Source organism: Sebastes umbrosus, chromosome 1 (genome assembly GCF_015220745.1).
Source record: "Sebastes umbrosus isolate fSebUmb1 chromosome 1, fSebUmb1.pri, whole genome shotgun sequence".
Classification (NCBI taxonomy): Eukaryota; Metazoa; Chordata; class Actinopteri; order Perciformes; family Sebastidae; genus Sebastes; species Sebastes umbrosus.
Genome location: NC_051269.1, coordinates 24,956,813 through 24,978,915, shown reverse-complemented (window position 1 = coordinate 24,978,915; position 22,103 = coordinate 24,956,813).

Sequence of the window (22,103 nt, the reverse complement as noted above, 5' to 3'; positions counted from 1 at the left end):
CAGTAATGTTAGCTGACCAGACGGAGGTCTCTCCATGAATCACTGCTGATCTTAGTGTTGGCTTTTCCTGCTTCAGCCTCCTGACCGCGGCCGGAGGGAACAGGGGAGACACCGGCACCCGGTCGGAGACGATAACGTTTCTCGTTGCGGAGCCCCGTCACTTCACAAGACACGGAAAACCTCTGTTGGCCTGGAGGAGCTGCAGTATTTATTTCTGCACAAACGTTCACTGTACATTCACTAGATATTCTCAGAGCTAAACTAACCCTTCTGCAGTGTGTAGTGTGCGCGCATGCACGTGAGAGTGGAGCGAGATGTGAGTGAAGGCAAGCAGGCAGAGGAGCAGAGTTCAGCAGAGACTCCGTTTATCACGGTAATGACGGTATTGCAAAATCCATGTCGAGGCCGAACGTGACACCGGTGGTGGTGATGAAGCCGGTATACCGCCCACCCCTACGTCACAGTTACCCAGAACCCAAAGTCACACCTTCACTATGTTTGTTTTTTCCAACCAACAGTCCAAACCTAATTTTCTGTCAATCGACTAATTGATTAATGGTTTCAGCTGTACTTGCATGAACTGTTGGGGAGTTTAATTTATAACTAAAGCGGTCAGATAAATGTAGTGTATAAGTATAAAGTAGCATGAAAAAAAGACTCAAGTAAAGTACAAGTACCTCAGATGTGTACTTGAGTTCAACCATGGAAACGTTCCTCTGTCCTGCTTCTGTTCTGACAGCAGATGGAAGTGTTGAGCTTCACACTGAACACTGAACCCCTGGACGGGTTTGTCCACTGATAATTCCATTAAAGTTTATTCAAACAAGAAGACCAAAAAGAGAGAAAAGCAGCTTTAATTTGTGAGATTCTACCATTAACAGAAAGTAAGGACAAAAGTAAAGTATGGAAGATGTGTTTGTTCTGCATTAAAGTTTAGTTTTATATTGATGACAGTTTTATATGTAAAATACTGCTGCAGTAATATTAAAACAGGCAGTTTATATCATCCACATGTTGGGAAATCTGATCTCAGAACAGCTCAAACTGCAGACAGCTGAACAAAATGTTAGAGCTGCCAGAAATCCAACAGATTGTTGATCGATCAGGTGATTAATGAGGTGTCAAAGTGCACGTCAAATAACAACCTGAAGAAAATCTATATCAGCTCCACGTCTTCTGTCTCATAGCTTAGCTGCTCAATCTGATCAAACATAACATTAACATTATGTTTGTCTGTATCTGAAGCAGTGACTCTCGTCGTCATGGTTACAACAATAACCAGTTTTCTAAGTCATCAGAATCTGGAAGTGCTGAATGTTTTTTGATCAACTTTAGCTTCCACTTCCCGTTGAAGCTGCTCGTCATATATCAATATAACATCACGCCTGTTCGGATCTTGGAGGAGCTCCAGTATTCTCTATGTAGGAAATGAATGGGACTGTCAGATGAGATGTTTCCACTTTATGTTTAATGACTATTTAAAGAGTCAGATTATAAACTCACTGCTCTCCATCCATCCATCCATCTGCAACCGCTTATCCCGTTAGGGGTCGCGGGGGGGCTGGAGCCGATCCCAGCCGACATTGGGCGAAGGCAGGGTACACCCTGGACAGGTCGCCAGTCCATCGCAGGGCTGACACATATAGACAGACAACCATTCACGCTCACATTCACACCTACGGGCAATTTTAGAGTCCACAATTAACCTAACCTGCATGTCTTTGGACTGTGGGAGGAAACCGGAGTACCCGGAGAAAACCCACGCTAACACGGGGAGAACATGCAAACTCCACACAGAAGGGTCCCAAGCCAGATTCGAACCTGCAACCCTCTAGCTGTGAGGCGCCAGTGCTAACCACTGCACCACCGTGCAGCCCCTCACTGCTCTCCTCTAGCGATTTTTTTTTTAACGATTTTTAATTTGATTTTTTAATGCCAGAATCATATATTTGCTCCATTTGAGTCTATGCAAGGCTGCATGGTGGTTTCCCATGGTCTAGTGTTAAAAAAGTTAACAAAAATCGCAATAAATCGCAATATTTAATCACTATACTTGTAGAATCGCAATACTTAGCGGCGGCCGACTGTTGCGTCATGACACCTTTGTCTTGGCCGACAAGTTGCACTTGAACACGCCATACGTACATGAAACAAAGCGGTGTCTGCCGACCATTTTCACACCACTCTCACTTACCACTTAGCTTCATGTCGTTGTGAAAACATCCGTGCATTGGAATGATCAGATGAGATGAAGATGAGAAATGAGAAGAGCCTTCTGTGTGTGTCCTCTTGACTTGACTCGTTGGCTTGCTTTCCTCACTTCCGTTTCTCTCCTCGTGCACTGATTCGCTTAAGCTGAACGGCCAATCAGAGTGACACGGGCAGACTACAGCTGACAGCGCGGGACACACAGCAAAAACTGTCTGACGGCCGACTGTCAGCTTGGTATGTCAGGGCCTTTAATGTCCCTTCAGTCATCAACTCGACACAAAGACATTGATTTCCCAGAAGCTCCTTAATGAAACAATCAATAGTCCTCACTAATGATGTGTACAGTGAGCTTCAGCTGGTGTCTCACACTGGAGGGAGGTGGGGGAGACATTTTGGAGAGTGAAGAAGACTAACGGTGTGATGAAGAAAGGGAGGAAACAACATCTGTCTGTGGTCATTTCTAGCAGTTGGTTTCTGTGTGCAAAGTGAGGGAGAAGCGCACACACAACGCTGCCTCCAAGAGAGGTTCAATCTGTAACATATGCAGAGCATACCTCAGGGATAACCCAGTATTCATCAACCTCGCAGCACAAATCAATCATGTTGATTGACAGATTGACCAGCGGTCTACCTGTCAATACAGCTGCCCGCTGTGGGCTCTGCTCTTCTGTAAATAGAGATGAAAATTAAGCCTTTTTTATTATTCAGAGATATTGCTTCTAGTGATTTAAGGTGGTACAGAGGGATTCACTAACAGCCACGGGACCTTAAATCGATCAGAAGGCACCTTGAATCCCATTAAAGCCTTGTGTGTGTGCTGTGGGTATGGTGACCAGACGTCCCGGTTTGTCCGGGACTGTCCCGGTTTCAAGCTGACGTGTCCCAAGTCCCGACAAATATCTGTAAAACACTCAAATGTCCCGGTTTTCAACACAATAAAAATAATTACAATATTATACTTAAATAAACGTTTATCATGTTGCACTCATTAATTAATTTGTGCACACGAGATAAGTGTATATATAGAGAGCCAGCACAGCGTACTGCTGCAGTCTCTAACTAGAGAGATGATGCGCGCTGTCAAGCCACAATTACAGATCCGCTTTTTACATTTTGTGCAAAAAAATATGCTCAAAAATTGCAGTTTAACCCTTTGAGAAACTCAATGAATCAGCCTACAATAATAACATACTAAGGCTGGCAAACAGCATTGCCTCTGACCCATAACTACAGTATGTCCTGAACAGTGAATACAAATATAGATACAGGGTTGCACAATTTAATAAGGTTAGACTGAAGCACCTTGTGCACCAGTAAATCCTAAAATTAAATATGGAGCCTAGGGTCTTGGATATATTGTCTGCGGTGATTGTAATGGTATTTTAAATGTATGTTTGCTTGTTTCCTGTCTTCATTTTTATGTCCGTTGCAATGGAGCGGCTGAGAAACAAGAACATTTCAGACTTGATCTGACAATAAAATAAAATCAATTTCAAAATGTCCACCTATACGCTGTCATGACTTTATGATGATGAGTTTTCGACCTCTCTGCTGCTATGTTTGCCTCCATTATTCTCTCCCTTTTTATCTTTGTTTTTTTAAAATGTGTTAAAATGTCATTTGTTCTTCTCTGTCATTATGTCACCTCCTCTTCAAAGTGCAAATCAATCCACGCTGCATTACAATTTGCATCTCTCTCGATTTCCTACTTAACACACTGCAATGGAGAATCTCGCTGTAAAATCAAAGTGGATTCTGTCAGTCAAATCACTGAAGATAATGAACTGAATCATCTTCAGAAAGCGGTGAGCCATCAGTCAGACTGTGATACATGGCAATTTCAAATCTCCCATAGTAAATCACATCCCTTAAATCAGAAAAAACACATACTTCTATTACCTGTTTCTGATTCACTGAGATCTGAAAACAATGCAGAGGAGGTTGATTGCAGTGAAGATTGAGTAGACCTCCCGGGAAGGCTCAATCGCTGCGATTATTTTCATATTGACATGAATAATGTTTGTGTGTGGGTTTGTGTGTGTTGTAGTCTTATGTATTAGCAGGAAATTTGTTTTGTTATCACTGCTATTCAACAATGTTGGACAATGAAAACATCAGTATAAAGTGTATTTAGTCTAAAAGAGAAACTCAAAGTATGTATCTGTAACACACTGTAAGTACAGTTTGTGTATTTGTTTCTCATAAATACATTGAAAACATGGAAACTATTGTAACGTGGGAAAGAACGATAGCTAATTGGGAACCAACTTCTAACTTACATTTATGTCCATCGCTCACTTCATGTTCCTCTGGGAAGCAAAATAAATAAGTAAGTGAATAATTATACTAGTATACATAATTATAATATTTGTGTTGTTCAACACAGGCCATTTTGGTAGAGACATGAAAATTATGATAATAGAACAGAAATAATTTTGTTTTACTGCACTTTGTAGACGGACGTTTTACTGGCGTCTGGTAGTCGCTTTCAGTCCAAAGTGCTGATGTTGCAATGGAATGATCAATTGACTTTCACTTCTTAGAAATATAAATTCTGTTGTGTATCTTATTATACATTCCCCCTAGCAAAAACCATAACGTTTTCCCCCCCGCCCCTCTCTTCTCACGTTAAACATGATATCAGGAGATTCAGATCGCCTGAACACTTTTAGTAGAAGTTAAAAACAGATAAAAAAAAAAATCAGAGATCGAGTTATTATGTTCACAGAAGTTCAGCATGACTACATGCAGCTGACAGGATCTCCTCATTCATCTTTAATGCTGACCTTAGCCTTGATGTAAGGGGAAAGATAATTGCACCGAAACATGTTCCTACATTTAGTTCCTCCAACCTTCACAACTCGCTTTATTCCTGCCTGAATACAAATTCCTTCATGTGAAACATAAAGGAAACGTGTAATTTTCACCATAATAACACAACTTTTTACCACGGTTTTGCACTCTGTGACTCACGTTACCGCAGCTTCACAAGTATGTTGGAGAACTACAGTGGCCTTTAGGTACATAGTATGTTTTAGTCAAACTGTGAATAAACTGAGATCATCTGTTATTCAGTTTAAGAAAATGTATCGAATGAATGATGTGAACTTAATAAGTGATGTTTTACGTTGAATATTGTGTCATTAGTGTGCACAGGTGTCTTCAAAGGTTGTTGGAAGCAGACTTTGAAAAGGAGGCAGGTAATATAAAATATTTCTAACTCCTGTTCATCAATGACAACAATGTGTATTGCTCTATATTTATATTTTGTGTTGGACGTGTGCAGTGATGTGGGTGCGAGACTCACTCTTTAACTCATGAAACATTAGTCGTACTGAGTCCCAGACATTTAATTGTCAATCAGCCGCTTCAGATGGAGTTGGTTACCTGCTGTGTTTGTTCACAAGGTTAGGAGCCTAAATGACTCCGTATTGATCGCAGCCTGGCAGCAATTCTCATCCACATTATCAGTCTGTGAGCGACAGGCTGCTGCTGAAACCTCTGAGAGGGTCACAGATAACCGATCCCGAATCCACTTTAAGGTAAATGCCAACATGTTGTGATTGATTCTGTTTTCAATTTCACACAGTGGGTTGATATTGAGGATACGCCTCTTGATTGGTTCCACTAATACCATTGTGATATCATAAGGGTCCGTCATAGAGTGCTCCAGGGATGACGTATTTTTGTAGGCCAACCAGGACGGTAGCATCGCCCTGGTTCCCTCGACAAAAAGCCATACGATACGTTTTGTTCAGCAAGATAATCTCCACAAATGAACACCACTTTTATGATTTTTGAAGTGTGAATGCAATCGCTGGAAGTGAAAAGCTAACATTAGGCTATTAACGAACTACATTACGCTCACATGAACGCAAGTATACACAACGAGGCTGTAAAGGCGGACGAGTCAGCGAGATGACGTTTAGTAGTCTCATTTAGCCACTTGTTAGCAACCGCCTTTTTTGAGACACATAAAGGTTTCAAAAAGTAAGGAAAGGTTTTATTTCTCTTTAGGGTCCTTTATGTTGTCAGACCCTTCTAATAACAGTCTGAGCCTGTCGATGGCAAATTCAAGCACTTTTAGTGGCGCAGTATTTTCCTGATATTTAAACGGCGCAGGACTGCAAGCGCACCTGGCTTTTAAAGGGAATGAGCGATGACACTCTGATTGGTTTGATTCCTATTACGCCCAAAACACACTTATGATTAATGAAGAGACTAAATACAACCCCTTTGCCCATTCCGCCTTACATTGCGCCCAGATTATACGCCGCTTATGTAGCAGAAGTGGAGTTGGACACGCCCTAAATGCATTTGCGCCATGCATTTTAGACCATGCGCTATAGATGGTTTTAATAGGGCCCTAAGAGTCTACAGTCATGCTAGCAGTTCTAATTAAAAAAAAAAGTGTATCTCTTCCCACAGCCTGGTTGTATTGATTACTGAATCAACAAAAATGGAATCTGCATTTTCACACAAACAAACACACGCACACACACACACACACACACACACACACACACACAGACACAGACACTTAGCTACCAGAGGAAAAAGGGAAACTTAAATACTGTATAACGAAGAGTCAAATCATCCAGGGACAGAGATGTGTGTGTGCCTCAAGAGTTCTTGTATGTGCTTCACTAAAAGTGTGTGTCTTTGCTTGAGTGTGTGTGTGTGTGTGTGTGTGTGTGTGTTTGGGGAGTGTGAGGCAGAGAAAGGTCTGACGGTGCAGATAAGTTTGGGTCTCTGTCTCGTTCTGCAGACGTTGTATCTGTTTCTTGGATCACCTCTGAGGCAGCTCATTGATCCGCTGCAGAAAAAGACCAGCAGAGTCAATCCTTTTATTTCTGTTTCTTTACCTCGCTGTCCCGTAACTGACAGGACGTTATCCCATCACAGGCTCCTTCAGCCGAAATACAAATCCTTTAGTTCATCGGGTTCATTATTTGGAGTTTGGACTATAATGTCTGCGCACAGCACCACATGTCACCTCAGTAGTTTAACTATGATTAATACAAGGCTTAATGAGTCCAAACACAAGACTTTCAACCAGGAGATCGGTGTTCGTGCCCCGTGTGAAACTAAAAACTTGTCGGTATCGTCAGTGAAGTTGACGTCAACTACGGCTGATTCCTAACCCTACCTAAGTGGTTGAGTTACCTAAACCTAACTTCCTGTGAAAATAGAAGTTTATATTGAAAGGACACTATGCATGTAACAAGTGTATATTGACACGCTGTCCCTGGTCCGTCCAAAAGTAATGCAAGAGGGGTACCCGTGCATCGGTCTCCGATGCTGAGGGGCACTGACCAAGCAGCAGGATTTGACGAGTTCGGAGTGAGAATGTGTTGGTTGCCGCAGACGTGTTTACACTGTAGTTAATGGAACGCCCGGGGCGCCGGCTACAGGTGATTGTGCAGCAGTATTTGACACCATTGAAATGAGAATGGTCTTACTGTCCAGGTGTTAAAACTGACTCTATACATGGATTCATTTTTTAGCATCAAATCACAATTTAATTTTTTCAGTTGAATTGAGTTGGCTAATCCCTGGTTGGGAATCACTGCTCTACAATAAAGTATGGAGGTAGAAGTCATTAAAAGTGTGCTGAAGACTACTCTTGGTACTACCCATTGCTCTTTGCTGTTGTGGGGAAGAAACAAGAAGGCAGGGGGTGTCTACAGGCTCTACAGACTATAGCAAAATAAGGAAAGTTATGTCATTGCCATCTGGCTGCACGATGCTTCCTGACACAACAGTGTCAGACAGCAAGCAGGGAGGTGGTGTCTGGTCTCTATAATCTGTTCTCCGTGCTCGCCTGCGGTGAGCTGCTGTAGACATCTGCTCTGCTGCACAGCGTTGACCTCTAAACCTGCTTATTCCTCTACTTATCTCTGTAGATCTGTCGACAAGTTGTATATTTGCATACACGTCATGCATCCGTGTTTAATATTGTATAATATTTTCCTCACCTCCATCTTTGCATTTTATAACGAGATGCACATACAGTATGTTGGTAATTTCTGTACATATTTCACCTCCATCTGTGCATCATAATAACTTACAATGATTATTTACACATGCTGTGCGTCAGCCCAGTCGCACAGCATGTTCGTGAAATAGTCACGAGATTGAATGTATTGATTCGTGTATATAGACAGGAATTACACATTTTTTCCGTGATATTCAGCACAAAATCAATTTGTATGTAATCCACGTAATTGTGAACCGGGAAGAATCAAGAGTACGAAGGAGGTCGGGGTGGATGGAAGGGTCGGACTTTTGCCCAGGAGGCCGGCGTTCGTGTCCCGTGTGAAACCCTAAGTCAAAGTTGATTTATTTGTCAAGTAACTTCCGTACGTAAGTTGCGCCACTTCCGGTGTTATTAGAACTCAAACCGCAATCTTTTCCTAAACCTAAGTGAGTAGTTTTGTTGCCTAAGCCTAAACAAGTCGATCTATTCCTAACCTAACTGAGTAGTTTTATTTTGAAGACTACAGTGGAAACTGACACGTGCATCCTTCGCACATTCGTAGGAAAACGCACGAAAAATACATTGTTGAAAGTCGCGCTGAACATCACGAAGAAAGGGAAATTCATGTCTATGTACATGAATCAAATAGATTACATTTCATGATTATTTCACAAACTGCCGTGAGACTGTGTTGTGTATGTTATTAACTTTTTTTCTCTTTGTATGATGACAGCACACAAAACTATCCCAAAAAATGCCAACAAAATAAATAAAACAGTTGCTCACTTTGTGCTGATGAAAGTCTGAGAGGATGACGTGCAACATTTCAGAGTGTGGAATTAAAAAACAATCCAATACACAAGCAAAAGTTTGGTCCAGCAATTCCAGCCTCTAAAATAAACCAACCACTTTAGTTCAGTTTGTTCAACAGGAAAAACAACAACAACTCAAAATGCCACTCTGGGATTTACCACCAACCCAACCACCAAAAATCAAGGAAATGGCACAAAATAAAAGCAGGAAACAACTCAGGGTAATAAATTTGCAACTATTTACAAGTGAGTGTAATAAGTCACAGCACCATGAAACAGTCAGACAGACGGTCGCTGTCTGCAGTAACCTGCTGAAGGTTTGACGTGCCGGCTGTGGAGGATTAATCCAGAACAGAACGGAACACAACCTCCACAAACGGACTTCAGCTTCACACCTGCAGACTGAACAAGACATTCACTGCAAACTATACAACACACACCGTGAGTCTCCTCCACCGTAGGTCACTCTATTGAGTCTCCATGATATCGACTGTGGGAGGTGGATTCAAACAAGTAGCGGGGCAGTTTTTGTGCTGATAACTGAAGGCTTGCTTTATGGAGTTATCAAAGTTTTCATCGTCTGATCTGATGCAGCATTGATTTCAGAGGTGGGCTTTCACCACACAGTTTTGGGCAAGTTACTAGGCCATATAGGCGGTCGACAAGGATGCCACCTTCTGGGGGGCGCTGGTCGCCCTCTAAAACAACAACAAAACACCCTTCCTCATTTTCTGCATTGAGGTAACAAATGAACAAATAAAGAATGAAAGAAATACACTTTTCGCTCCTGTAACTCTCGTTGTAGTGAAACTGGCTAAATACTTTTAAGCCAACAATATCAGGGACAAATTGTTTATTTATATCATCATCATCTGAATATTATAATAAATACAGTTAAAGTGTAAAACGCTTATAGTGTCCTATAAAAGCCTATCCACCTTATTCCTAGCCCCCATGATGCCTTGCGTCAAACCAACGCTACAATGCTGTGTCCTCTTTACACATGAAATTATACCTGATGTTCTCCTGGCACTGTTCGCTGGTCCTTTAGAGGACCCGACATCTCTTCTCCAGTTTCTCCACGTTTTGTTTTGGGTGCATGTTCAATGTTGTTGAAGCCACAAATTTAGCTTTGTCTGGTTGTTAGTACAGCAGCAAACAGCGCAACAAGTACCAGAGCTCCGCAAGGACATTTTAGAAAATGCTAATTTAATGTTAGTTAAATATCTGTTCAAAATAAAGCAGGATTTGCCATTCAGATTTGGCTCCCCTTCCTTTGTCACATGCAGGCCCATTAGAATAGACCGCCCACAGCTTGACAATTACTTTTGCAAAGGTGCTCCATATTGTTCTCAAAAACCAATCAGAGCAGACTGGACTTTTTCGGGAGGGTTTCTTAAAGAGACAGGAGCGTTTCAGACAGAGGGTGAATACAGGTATATTCAGACAGACAGTATGAGAAAAATAGTGTTTTTTGAACATTAAAGCATGTAAACATGTTCTAGTAGAAACTTAAAATACAAGTATGAACCTGGAAATGAGTTTGATATTTCCCCTTAAAAAAAATCGAAGAGACCTGTATCAACATTTTTTGTTTACAAAATATATCAGCCCAGTCGTGCAGCAGTTCGTAGTCACAAACTTGAATGTGTTGATTCGTCTAAATAAACATGAAGGAGGTCTGGGAGGATTGATGGGTCAAAAACACATAATTTTTGCCCAGGAGACCAGTGCCTAACTAAGTAGTTTGTTGCCTAAGCCTAACCAAGTCAATCTTTTCCTAAAGAGTAGTTTTATTTTGAAAAGCCTGGAGCAGAAATTGACACTTGCGTCACTCGTTGCTGGACATTCATAGGAAAACACACAAAAAATATGTTGTTGAAAGTCGTGCTGAGCGTCACGAAAAAAAGGGCAATTTGTGTCTATGTACACGAATCAAATTCAATTTTGTGACTATTTCACAGACCGCCAACACAGACTTTGTTGAATATATATATCACAATCTCAAAAATCCAGAATCAGTCACAATATATCATGTATCACCATCAGTCTGTCCATCCAATAGAGTTTAAAAGCAAACAAAAATGCAGACAGCCATTTAGACAATGAAGAATCCTTCTCAAACACCAGTGAGCGGACTGATACCCTCAACACAATCATTTCTCAGCTGCAGCTCTGGCTCGAGGCGACAAACTCTTCACACTGACTACAGCCTCCTACCATCAGCGGACGGATCATTAGCTCTCTCTATAAAGCCGGAGCTCTCCCAGGACTCACCGTCACCTCTCTGACATCTATGATGAGGTGTCCCGGCACTGAAGCGGTTAAAAAGCACCGCGGGCCAGTTAAAGGAGATAAATACGCCCGCTGCCCCGTGGACAATAACTGTATTTCTTTTCTCACCGTAAATACCTCTGTAAAAGAAATCAATACAGGAGGACCTGATAACTATCCGTCTCTGGGTGCTGGGTGATGTGTGTGTGTGTGTTGTTTCTCCCTTTGGTGCCTATCATGGAGGATTCGTGTTTAGGAACCGCTGTGAGGCTCTGCAGACCCCATCGACCCAGACATCCATCTGGAGCTTGAAAGTGATTTTCTCTCCTTTTTGGATCTCCATCCTCCTCCTCCCTCTCCATCTTCTCTTCTTTGTCACTTTTCTTCTTGCATCCCCCTCCTTTCTTCTAATTTCGCACTTGATCAGGTTAGATTTTCCCTTAAACATAAATATGCTGTTTATTCCTTGAGTACGTATCTATTTCAGCCCAGTCGCAAAGCAGTTTGTGAAATAGTCATGAAATTCAATGTATTGATTCGTGTACAGAGACACAAATTTAAAAACAAAATTCGTGATGGTCAGCACAAAAATTTGTATGTTCGTATGTAATCTACGTAATTGTGAACTGTGAAGTATAAAGGGCTGCGAACGCCGTGAAGCGAGGAGGTCGGTGTGGGTGGGTGGGTCAAAAAACACAGGATTTTCACCCAGGAGACCGGTGTTTGTGTCCTGTGTGAAACCACAAATCAAAGTTGATTTAATTGTCACGTAACTTCTGAAGTTAAGATAAAGCACTTCCAGTGTTATTTTAACCTAAACCGCCATCTTTTCCTAAACCAACTAAGTCTTTTGTTGCCTAAGCCTAACCAAGTCGTGCTTTTATTTTGAAAAGACTCAAGCGGAAATTGACACGTGCGTCACGTGTTGCTGGACATTCGTAGGAAAATGCACAAAAATATATTGTTGAAAGTCGTGCAGAGCGTCACGAAAAAAAAGGGAAATTTGTGTCAATGAATCAAATAGATTAAATTTCATGACTATTTGATGAACTGCCGTGAGACTGTGTTGTGTATGTTATTAACTGTTTTTCTCTTTGTATGATGACAGCGCACAAAACTATCCCAAAAAATGGCAACAAAATAAATAAAACAGTAGCTCACTTTGTGTTGATGAAAGTCTGTGAGGATGAGGTGCAACATTTCAGAGTGTGGAATTAAAAAACAATCCAATACACAAGCAAAAGTTTGTTCCAGCAATTCCAGCCTCTAAAACAAACCAACCACTTTAGTTCAGTTTGTTCAACAGAAAAACAATAACAACTCAAAATGCCAAAATAACTCTAGTGATTAGTTAAGGTGGACTACTCTAACTGCTTCGAAACATTTCAGAAGCATCTGTTCTTTAGGAGACACGTACATATTATCGTTTATAGTTGTTTTGAAGACATTTTTTCATGTTTTACAGCATAAATACAAGTCTGCAGCTAATTTAGATGCTAACAAATGTTTTGTGGCTGAACTTAAATGTGATAATCTTTTGTTATTTTTAACTTTCTGTCATCTCTTATTTTAAATGCCAGTAAAGTCGATCTCACAGCACAGCTGCTGTCATTAACCTGGATCTATGTTTATTCTGTCTAGATGATGTTCAGTGATCATAAAATAATGATTTCACCAGCAGCTCGGTCATAACTGCTGGTCAACATGTGTTTATGTATCATCCTCGTTCTGTTATCTGACGACAGAAACCGTGAAATATTTAGATAACAATAGCTATATTCAAGTCAAGTAAATTGACAATAAATATAGATATATGACATATTTAGATACATTTACAAATTAATTTCAGGCATCAGAGATGCAAGCTGCTTCAAAAGAAACGGACCCGCCGTGAAAAGATAGCGGATACAGTGGACATTGGCCTTAACACTATATATATGTGGTTTACTCCATAATTGAAAACACATAATGTCATTTTTTTCTCTCTTTTCAGAAGTTTGTTGTAAAGTCTGAGACAAGTTTGGATTCAGAGTCAAGCTTTTCTCATTCACTGTTTGTACCAACGAAAAGGCCTATGACTATGGATGCGCCGATGTATCGGCCAATATTCGCTTTGTTGACTGCCATCGGCCTATCAGCAAATAAGATGACATTCACCAATGGCAGTGGCCGATGTTTATCTGTTGTGTTGCATCACTTTTGCGCTGGCTAAATATTGTGTTGGTTATTTGCAGTCGATCCTCGGACAACAATCACCAGCTGCTGATTTGGAGAACACGCTACGGACTGGACATGACGATGGCGGGTGCCACTAGTTAATCAATCGCAAATGGTGTCGTTCACTCTGCCATTAGGCAGGATGCTGTTTATGTGTGTTTGAAACCAAAAGTCAACGCTGACTTATTTTAACTTACTTTTGTTTTGTTTTTTTTGCTAACCCAAGCCATGATCTTTTCGTAAACCTAACCCAGTAGTTTTGTTGCCTAAACACCGCTGGGGCTTGCTTGCGCAGGCGCACTGATCCCTCGTATTGCTGGACATTCATAGGAAAATGCACAAAAATGACACAAACATTTTCCTAAGATATCATATGAACCTTTGTAAGAGGAGATGTTGTCAGAGTTACTGCACAAAGACATTTTTTAAATATTTAAATCATTAGTCCATTATAAATCATTTTATTTCAGAAAACACCACCAGGTCTTTAGTTAAAGACCATTAATGGTGACAATGTGAACTACATCATCAGCCACACTAACCTCAAAAAGTGTAAAATATCACAAAGCTTTTAGCCGTATGTAACAAGTTCTCAAAGAAATATTCTTAAATGTATTTTTTATAAATAATTAAAAATGTAATAATTACTGAAGAGAGTCAAAACGTTGAAATAAGCATAACTTTAAAAAAACCCAAAAAAACATTTATGCCTGAAGCTGCAATTCAGCAGGCTAACATGCTCACAATGGCAACGCTAACATGGTGATGTTTAGCATGTTTATCATGTTCTACATCTTTATGGAGGAAGTGTTGAGTTTCATTCATGTTGGCTTCACAAGTCAAAGTGAACATCTGACTACTTGTTGTACTGATGAATCAGAGCTGTGGAAACATTATACTGGATTTATCAAGACAAATGGAGGAAGAGTTGAGTTTGTATCAACGGGAGAACAGGAGAAATAAAGGCCTGTGAAAAGTAGGCTATATAAGAATTTATGGTGTCTGCATAATGTTCACTGAAAATATATCTCACTCAGCCAGTATGTCTGATTTCACAACACATCTGCTTGTAGAAACTACAGCTTTTTTTAACATTTTCCGGTTCTGTTAAGGCACTCGCAGCATGTGGTTAAAGTCAGTGAATGATCGTGGTTTTCGTTTCATATTAAAAACGACAGTGACTTCAGGCACAAGTTCTCTAACCTGAACCAAGGTGCACACAACAAATCATATAAACATGGTTGCAGTACACAATGTGTAAAGAACAGCACAAGTGATGATAACAGATACAGCAATGAACAGAGCTGTCTCTTTCTCCTTTACTTCACCTTCCTCCTCCCCTCCTTCACCTTCCTCTCTTTTATCTCCTGCAGGCTGATTCCTGAAAAGCTCTTCTGTCTCTGTCTGCCTCTCCTCTCTCTCTCCTCCAGGTCATTGATCCACTGAGACTGTCCCATTACTGCATCAGGGCTACACACTGAGAGGAGGGAGGGGAGGAGGAGGAAGAGGAGGAGGAGGAGGAAGGACAGACAAGAAGAAGTGAGATAGAGAGAAGAAGAGAAAGAGCAGGCAACAGAAAGAGAGGAGCTGGAGGGATGCTGCAGAGGAGAGAGAGAGTGATGAGGAGAGAGGACAGGATTAATAAAGTTGAAGGACATCTGGACCTTTGATACATAAAAACATGCTATCTTTTAAACCCAGCTATTAAAGTTTAAATCCCCACAGCCGGAGGGAAAAATACTTAACCTTTGAGGCTATTTCTGCCTTTAATAACTATTTATCAGCTGCACGATGCACCTTGACTGTTTGCCAGCGGCGCCCAGTCTTGACAATGCTAATTCCTCAGGATGCTGCGCTTTTGTTAAACAACAACTGCTGAGGAGTGTACACAGAAAAATGGGCCAGAAAACCCCCGCTGGAGCCGAGTGTTTATGTTCCAATTTCTTACGGGGGAAAAAGAGGCAGTTTTGGTAGAGAGAGGCTGCATTGAGAGCTGAGCAGATACAGCGGTGCAGCAGCATCTGTACATCACACTTGTTGCAGAGAGAGGACACACACAGGAGGGCTCACCACCCAGGTTTTGTCAATGTGCAGGCTTTTATTTTGAAAGGAGGAGTGGGCAGTCTGACTAAGCAGGAAAGGGATTTACTTCTGCTTAAATCCAGAATCAAAAAAGAGTAGAAGGACAGGAATATTCAATGATTAACAAAACACTTACATAAGCCAGAACACATCCGTTTGTAGTTAATAATATAACTCATCAAAACTCTACTCCAGCTGCAGAGTGTCTTTATTCAGAGTTTATTCAAGTTTAGGGCAGAGAAGTTCTCTCTCTGTGTAACACGTTTTAGGTTTATCATATATACATACATATACAGAGAGGTGTTTGAGGTTAAACCAGCAGCATATTGTAATTCAAGTGTTCTGAGAGAAAACTAGACTTTTATACCTCCTCATGGCTCTGTTTTCAGGCTTTAAATAATTTAGCCTGTGACTTGAGACTTTGGCCAATCACACGTCATTTCAGAGAGAGAGCGTTCCTATTGGCTGCTCATTCAACAGAGGCAGCTGTCAATCACTCGCAAACTCTGATCAAACGGTCAAACTAGGCAGCGATGATCAAATGTGAATCAATATTTTGTTACTGTAATACCTATTTCTCTCCTTAAATGTTTTCAGAAACATCTTGTAGTGTACTGTTTAGCTGTAAAATGAGAAAGTTTGCTCCGGCTGGTGGGCGGTGCTTGGTATTTCCTCAACTGATCTCAACATGGCTGCCGGGTCACAAACTTTCTCATTTTACAGCTAAACAGTACACTACAAGATGTTTCTGAAAACATTTGACATTTAACCCTCTCTCTGTTTAATAAGGACTCAAAAACAAGGGAGCGTCTTTTTGAGTTTTATTACACACTTGAAAGTGCGCACACAACCATCAACATAGGATGTTCAAGGCTGAGAGAACTGAGTCTCTCTTTTTAGCAGTATTTATACCTTTGCGTACAGTCATACATCTCACAGTCTTCTCTGTCTGACACTTTTGTCCATTGAAGGTACCTGTCCTCAAATAGTCACTGCATGTTTGTCGACTTGTTTATTAACAAAATGTAATTTTTCTAGAAACTTCTCTAAATCAGTTAACTGTGGAACTATCAGCAACTCAAATCACAGAGTTCACAAATGTTTGCTTGGAAATAAAATGTCTGTGTGCTTGAATCTGACGTGCATGTAAATGATTTTGATAGCTGAACTCCACAACAGAAGTTCATAGAAACTAAAATTAATCTTTTCTTTATTGCCATTCAACAGTTCTGCGCTTGGTGTTCGAGCGTCATTACACACCATGAAATCCATTTTTCTGACATTCTGTGGAGATTACTCACACAGAGATTTGTGCCAGGAATGAAAAGGCTTATTCCAATGAAGGACACATTGGAGACGAACACACTTTGTCGTGATCGCCGTGTCAGCATGTGACTTTAGAGAATATCAAAGAAAACAATTTAGGCTGCAGGTGTTCTCTAAAGAAGGAAATCAATGGCACCGTTGTAGCGCTTTTAAAAACATTAATGAGAGGAAGTTGACTTTCCAGTTACTGTAGCTGCTGCTGATAACTGGGATTAACTCGGAGCTGACCACACACTGACACAAAGTAGGTAGCGTATGTTTGATATCAGAAAATCAGGAGTAAAAAAAAAAAAGATACTATGAAGCTATTTCTTTATCAACTCTGCTCGTTGTTATACAATTGGTCCTTGTGCCTTCCATAATAATGGAAGAATAACGTGTAGTAAGTATTATTTATGGTTTACCCATAATAAAACCTGAAACAATATTATCTTGTCATTCATTTCTAACCAGACCAAACACCCACCCAGTATTGGATGCAGTCAGAGAAGCAGACAGTCTAGTTTTGGGTTTATTTTCTGACTTTGATCGACTCAGAAAGCTGCTTTACCTGCTGGCTTTCTATCAGCCTTATTAAAGGTATAATATGTAACAATTTCCCAAAAAATAATATATAGACTGATACAAATATAACCCCTCTCAATCCTGGATTTTCTCATTTTTTCTTATATTGCTGTATTCGGGACTCTTCTGGGCATCTGCAAACCCCACTTGGGGGTGTGACAAGTACCCAGGAAGAGTGCTGGTCGTTGTCGCCAATTTTCGTAGTGGCCAAATGGCATTACTACAACTTTCGTGTCCGTCACGTGATGCCAATGTGAATGAGACCCGGGCTGGGAGGCGGAGTTAGCAGCGTGACGGCTGTGACCCCGTGACCGAGCCGTGTGACTGAGCGTACACTACTGCGCCTGCTCTTATGGGCCCAATGGATGCGGAAGATCGCCGGATAATCTGGGTACTTTTCCAGTACATTTTGGCTTCATGCGCCACTGAACAACTTTCATAGGAACAAAGGGGGCCCTGCCTCCAACGCTGCATCCAGTTGTCTTAATACATCCATGGGTTGTAACCCCCAGCGAATAACCGCGCGCAGGGTGTACTCAGGTAAAGTACAAGTACCTCAACATTGTACTTAAATACATTACTAAATTCACTTAGTCACTTTCTACCTTCTGGGTTTTTAATCATCAGCGGTTAATTGTCTTTCAGAGAAACTGATGTTTACCACTGTGACTGGAAGACACATGAGAGGCACAAACTGGGACGTGTTTAGTTCCTCTGAACAAGGCAACTAGCAACATGTCACCAGTCTGTTACAGTATGTGGTGTAGGCTAAAGCATCTAATCATGTATTCAATATTTTATACTCCATCTTTGTTTCTTGTTATGCTTTTACATTATAATTTACCTCGATCACGTCTGTTTTATTATTTAGATGTAATATTGATTTGTCGATTGTTTTACTAAAAGTGCGGCATGTTTTCCATACTTTATTGTAAAAACACCGTCTGACCTCTGAGACTCTGAGTACACAGTCATTTACACCCCTCATTACCACACACACAGTCAAGCAAACACAAATATATGTACAAATGAAGGAGGTCCATAAATCCTTCGCTGCTAATTTCCCATCCAGATTCTCTTCCTTGTAATTAATATTGTTCAGCAATATAAATATTTAGACCTGGAGAGAATTTAATTATAATCAAACAGTCGAGTAAACAGAGACAAATCTTAGTCTAAGATTGGTTTACAAAATAAAAGCTCATACAGGAGATGTTGCACATGTATTATATATACATATATGAATATAATATTCAGTGTAATGTCATGTGCTTTCTTTTGTTATTGTTGATGCTGATGGTGACAGATGATAAATGTAGGTGTGTAACTGTTGGTGCAGGTCTGGATCTTTTGGTGGTGACCTTTAAAAAACAAACGTTTCACTACGACATAGAGAAACCACATGATTTATCTGATGTTTTTTTCTTTGTTTCTATATTTGTGATCGAATATGAATCAGGTTTCTGTTACTGTAATGCCTATTTCTCTCCTCAAATGTTTTCAGAAACATATTTAAGCTGTAAAATGAGAAAGTTTGTGACCCCACTGTCATAATGAAAAGAGAGAGAGTTGAGCAAACACCAAGTGCTTCAAACCTTTCTCAACTTCCTCTCCTCACACCTTTTGATGCTATTTTTTCAGTTTCCTTTCACAATTGAATGGAAGTCTTGTCAAATCTGTAATGTTTGAGTTTGAGATATGATTAATTTGGTCTTATGATTAATTATATCTGTACTGGAAATCATCACAAGAGGACTTGTTGGCTACATTCAGCCAGTTAAAAATATAATAACAAAAACAAAATGGACCAAAGGTGTGAGGTAAATTCACAACAGTTTTTTTTTTTTAACAATATCAGAATGATTTATGGTGTTTTCCTCCTTTAGGGTTAGAGTTCTACTTCTTCTTTCTTTCTCGATCAACATTTGTTAAACCCATAGACTGTAAGAAGTGGACGTAGTCACCGGGACGTCACCAATTGATTTGTGGACTATGGTTTTGTAGCCTTGTGTTTGGCATTTTAGCCATCACCATCTTGTTTTTTTGCAACTAGAAGTGACATTAGAAGGTGGAACTAAGTACAACTGAACACTGAATAAGACATTTTTAGTTAAAAAATGTTACAATTAACTTCCATGAGTCTGTGAACAACCGATGATAATATTTACTGCTTCTACTGTCTGCATCTTTATCTTTACTCTTTATATACGAATAGTGTTAGAAAAGACTTAAAACTCGTGGTAATATCTCTGCACATGCAGACACAGAACGGGGATTAATTTTGCTCCACGGTTAAAGAGATCCGGCCCACAGGCAGCTGAACACAGCTTGTGCACTTTGCTGCACTCAAAGATAATTTTCAAACTTGTTTCTTTTCTCTGTCGTTTATTTCTCTGCCCACTTTTGACAGGTACATCAAGCTTTCCTGTGTTACTACCGGCGAGACACTTTAATCTCGGGGGAACAACGGCTGTTTCATTTGAAATGTATGGATTTCCGTGGCCTGTCTGTGCCACGGCTTTTCAGAAGGAGGTGAGGAGGGAGATTGGTGGCCAGCTGGGATCGAGGTGGCAATCATTTATTTCTTGACATCCTTTTTTCACCCTCAGTTTTCCTCCAGACGGTGAACTTGTTATGACAAATGGCTTTCACTACCATTACTAGCAAATACACAGGAAATACCAGTGAGCAGCCTGTTCAATAAGTCATGAAGGAAAGATGGCTGAGTGGTTAAGGAGCAGTGCTGGGATGGACTACCGGCCTCATGGGACTCATTTGTACAACAGAAGAAAAATTACAATATGCAGAGAAGGACAGACTGTCGTGCAGATAAACCAGGCCAGTCTACAGGAAAACATGTTGGCATTGTACATTTCTGCAAACCATGGGATACGTCGAATGTCAACGTTTTTGCATTCAGTCAGAGCAAGTGACATAGTGTGTCGAGCGACCGTTATTGAAAGTTATGTGGCATAATAATCAGGGCTGGGATGATACGCCTATCTCCCGATTCACGATACTTGGTTGCCGATTCAATATGTATGTATTGTCTGTACATACATGGCAACACTGTAAATCACTCCCTCAGGATATCATTATCTCTGATGTCCATCTAGAGTAAATGTCCTTAAATCTATTCTTAAATCATATAAAAGATGCTGCAGAACTTGCCTGAGAATCATCATGTTTTTAAATCTTTTTCAGTATCAGAGTAATCCAGTGATAGTTGTCTGTACATACATGGCTACACTGCAAACAGGAGCTGCTAATAGATAATTCAGCATGGAGACAGTTGACTAAATGTAAAAGATATAGGCAAAAATGGGGCTAAACTTGAAGCTCACAGCTGCAGATCTTGATTTTGTGGAGGCGGCACAGTTTAAAAACCCCCCAGCTCTGTGGGCCGTCGATCAGACATGGACTCTGCCTCCCATCCTGCTCTCCATCTTGTCCTGAGCACCACAGCTGCCTCCATCTTTATTTTCAAGGATGTTCTGTGGAATTCGAATCAGCAGCTTTCAGGTCAGAACCCCGTCGCTGTAACCTTCGGGTTTTTTTTTGTGTGTGTTACTGTGTGCTGTCACAGAAAACCGTAATGAACTGCAGGCATGACCTCCTGCTCACTACAGAAATGTGAAAAAATGTTAGACCTTGGCATTTCCAAAGAAAATGTTAACACATTCTGCTTTCTTTACATTCCGTGGTACGAGACTTTAACAGGCTGTCGTCCTGTCAGCCATTTTGCACTTTGGACTTATGTTGTTGTTTTTACATAATTTGTTCACAAGACATGAATACAGAAAATGCATGCACTCTAGGCTGTGTGTGTGTGTGTGTGTGTGTGTGTGTGTGTGTGTGTGTGTATTTCTGTGTGGGTATAGCCTCCGAACTCCCCGTGCTGTAGCAGTCAAACGTAGGCCGATATATCTGCAGTGACAGGCCTTAAACAACAGGCGAGGAAGATAAGTGAGGTCGGCGTGAAATATGATTAAAGCACAGCCTTCCCCTCGCCTTTGATTTAAAGGAGCATGGCACAAACAACTCATCTCTTCCACCCACACACGCACGAACACACAAACACAAAGTCAGCCACTTCAGAGGAAAAGCATGGAAAAGCCGAAAAGAGCAAAAGAGGGAGGAAGAAGAAGATGATGACGGTGGAAAAGAGCTTCCTCAGCTGTCTGAGTGGAAGTTTGGGGGCAGATTTTATCTCCTTTGTTGCCTCTGAAATGGAAAGAAATTGTCCTGCAGGAATTATTAATAACAACTTGGACAAATACAGTGTCTGAACAGCTTGACAATGTCACCAAAACTATGAGTCAGCTCTGAATCACTGCAAGTGTTTATTGTACTGTAGCACTTTGACAAGCCGGTGATGTGTGCGGTTGTATAGTGGGTTTTATGTAGGTCTGACACCACCTCGTAACTGGACGCGAGCGTGCGTCAGCGACAAAATCCGCATTGTTACATTGTTTTCTATTGGAGGTAATTGGACTTACATGTAAACAGCGATTTTCTAGTCTTCCGACCTCTCAAAGCGCTTTACACTACATGTCAGCATTCACCCATTCAACCACACATTCACACACTGATGGCAGAGGCTGCTATACAAGGTGCCAGCCTTCAGGATCTAATCT